Raw genomic sequence first — 2500 nt, forward strand, 5'->3', positions numbered from 1 at the left:
CCGTCGGGAGATCGGGGAAGAGTTTTCTTTTCTGCATGAGCGTTCGAGTTCCCTGGAATCCTCTAGCAGGGAGATAGGGTTTGGAACGCGAAGAGCACCGCAGTTGCGGCGGTGTCCCGATCTTCCCCTCGGACCTTGAAAATCCGGGAGAGGGCCACGTGGAGGTGTCGCGCCGGTTCGTACCCATATCCGCAGCAGGTCTCCAAGGTGAAGAGCCTCTAGTCGATAGAATAATGTAGGTAAGGGAAGTCGGCAAATTGGATCCGTAACTTCGGGATAAGGATTGGCTCTGAGGATCGGGGCGTGTCGGGCTTGGTCGGGAAGTGGGTCAGCGCTAACGTGCCGGGCCTGGGCGAGGTGAGTGCCGTAGGGGTGCCGGTAAGTGCGGGCGTTTAGCGCGGGCGTGGTCTGCTCTCGCCGTTGGTTGGCCTCGTGCTGGCCGGCGGTGCAGGATGCGCGCGCCTGCGCGGCGTTCGCGCCCCGGTGCTTCAACCTGCGTGCAGGATCCGAGCTCGGTCCCGTGCCTTGGCCTCCCACGGATCTTCCTTGCTGCGAGGCCGCGTCCGCCTTAGCGTGCTCCTCCGGGGGCGCGCGGGTGCGCGGATTCTCTTCGGCCGCCATTCAACGATCAACTCAGAACTGGCACGGACTGGGGGAATCCGACTGTCTAATTAAAACAAAGCATTGCGATGGCCCTAGCGGGTGTTGACGCAATGTGATTTCTGCCCAGTGCTCTGAATGTCAACGTGAAGAAATTCAAGCAAGCGCGGGTAAACGGCGGGAGTAACTATGACTCCACCGCGGGCTTCATTCGTGACCGCCTCCTCCCGCACTCAGAGCCTGTCGCTCTCGAGTGCATATGGGGGCCGGTCACACATGAGGAGGTCGCCGCCGCGTTGCCGCCCAGGGGATCAGCAGCCGGGCCGGACGGCCTTACCCCAGCGGAGTTGCGGCGTCTGCCGCACGAAGTCCTGGTGAAAGTGATGAATCTCTTCCTTCTGGCCCGCGCCCTTCCGGAACGCCTGCTTCGCGCGCGGACGTCCCTTCTCCCGAAAACGGCTGCACCAACATCCCCCGCTGACTTTCGCCCCATTACGGTCTGCTCGGTGTTGGCGCGGACCTTTCACAAGGTTCTCGCGTCACGCCTGATGCGCGCTTGTGCTGTGGACGAACGTCAGCGGGCATTCATCCCTCGGGATGGGATGTTGGAAAATACCTTCATCTTGGACACTGCTCTCACCGACGCAGTTCGCTCCTGCCGCTCTGTCTTTGTGGCATCGATCGACGTATCTAAGGCATTCGATTCGGTAGATCATGCTGCCCTTCGCCCCGTGCTGAAGGCGCATGGCCTGCCGGATTGCTTTGTCGAGTATGTCGAGCGGTGCTACGAGGGCAGCACGACAGTGATAGCGGATGGCGCCGGCGTGGGCGTGTCTGTGCAGCCAGCACGGGGCGTTCGCCAGGGCGATCCCCTCTCCCCCCTCCTGTTCAACTTTGCGGTGGACTACGTTTTAGGCCAACTGCCCTCCCACATCGGAGCTCGGATCCTCGGTCGCAGAGTCAACGCTGCGGCCTTTGCAGATGACGTCTTGCTGTTTGCAGCGACCCCGAGGGGCTTGCAGTCCCTCATCGACGCAGCTACCGCAGCCCTCGCCCACCTGGGGCTGCAGATCAACGCCCGGAAGTGTTTCACCCTCGCCTTAGTCGCGTCAGGGCGCGAGAAGAAGGTGAAGGTGGACAGCAATGTCACCTTCACAGCAGGCAATACCACCATGCCTGCCCTGCGTGTGGGTGAAACCTTCCGGTACCTGGGGCTGCAATTTTCCACGGCGGGTCGCTGTGTCTTCAATCCACGTAGCCACCTGGTGGAGCAGCTTGACGTCATCTCCCGAGCTCCGCTGAAGCCGCAACAGCGCCTCCACGCTCTCACCAACGTACTTCTCCCTGGCCTGTACCACGGGCTGGCCCTCAGCCGCACCCGGGTGGGTGCATTGAAGTCGGCCGACGTTACCATCCGGGCCGCCGTCAGGAGATGGTTCCGCCTTCCGGCGGACACCCCCCTGGGATACTTCCACGCTCCTGTTGCCCAGGGGGGCCTCGGCATTCCATCTTGCCGATGGATGGGTCCGACCCTCCGTCGGTCCCGTCTCCTGGCGCTGAAGAAGATAGGGCCAGCCTGCGACGGTGTAGGCATGGATGAGGTACAGCGTGAGATCGAGGTGCTGGAGCGCCACCTAATGTGGGAGGGCCACCTCCTCAAATCGTCAACGCAGGTTGGGGAAATGTGGGCGGCGCGCCTACACATCGCCATTGACGGTGCGGCACTGTCATCTTCTGCCGCCGTCAGTGGCCAACATCAGTGGGTCGCCGACACCAGTCGCCTGCTATCTGGGCGTGAATACATCGACGCCCTCCGCGCCCGCATCAACGCCTTCCCTACGAAGGCACGGCGCAGTCGCGGGCGGGAGGCGGACACCAGATGCCGCGCGGGGTGCCAGGC

The 2500-nt window shown here is 62.7% G+C and overlaps 1 pseudogene; it reads left to right on the forward strand.

Annotated features, from left to right (window-relative positions):
• Positions 1 to 2500, forward strand: part of LOC124588693 — a 6722-nt pseudogene that overhangs the window by 2081 nt on the left and 2141 nt on the right.

The sequence above is a fragment of the Schistocerca americana genome, unplaced genomic scaffold, assembly GCF_021461395.2.
Source record: "Schistocerca americana isolate TAMUIC-IGC-003095 unplaced genomic scaffold, iqSchAmer2.1 HiC_scaffold_648, whole genome shotgun sequence".
Taxonomy (NCBI): domain Eukaryota; kingdom Metazoa; phylum Arthropoda; class Insecta; order Orthoptera; family Acrididae; genus Schistocerca; species Schistocerca americana.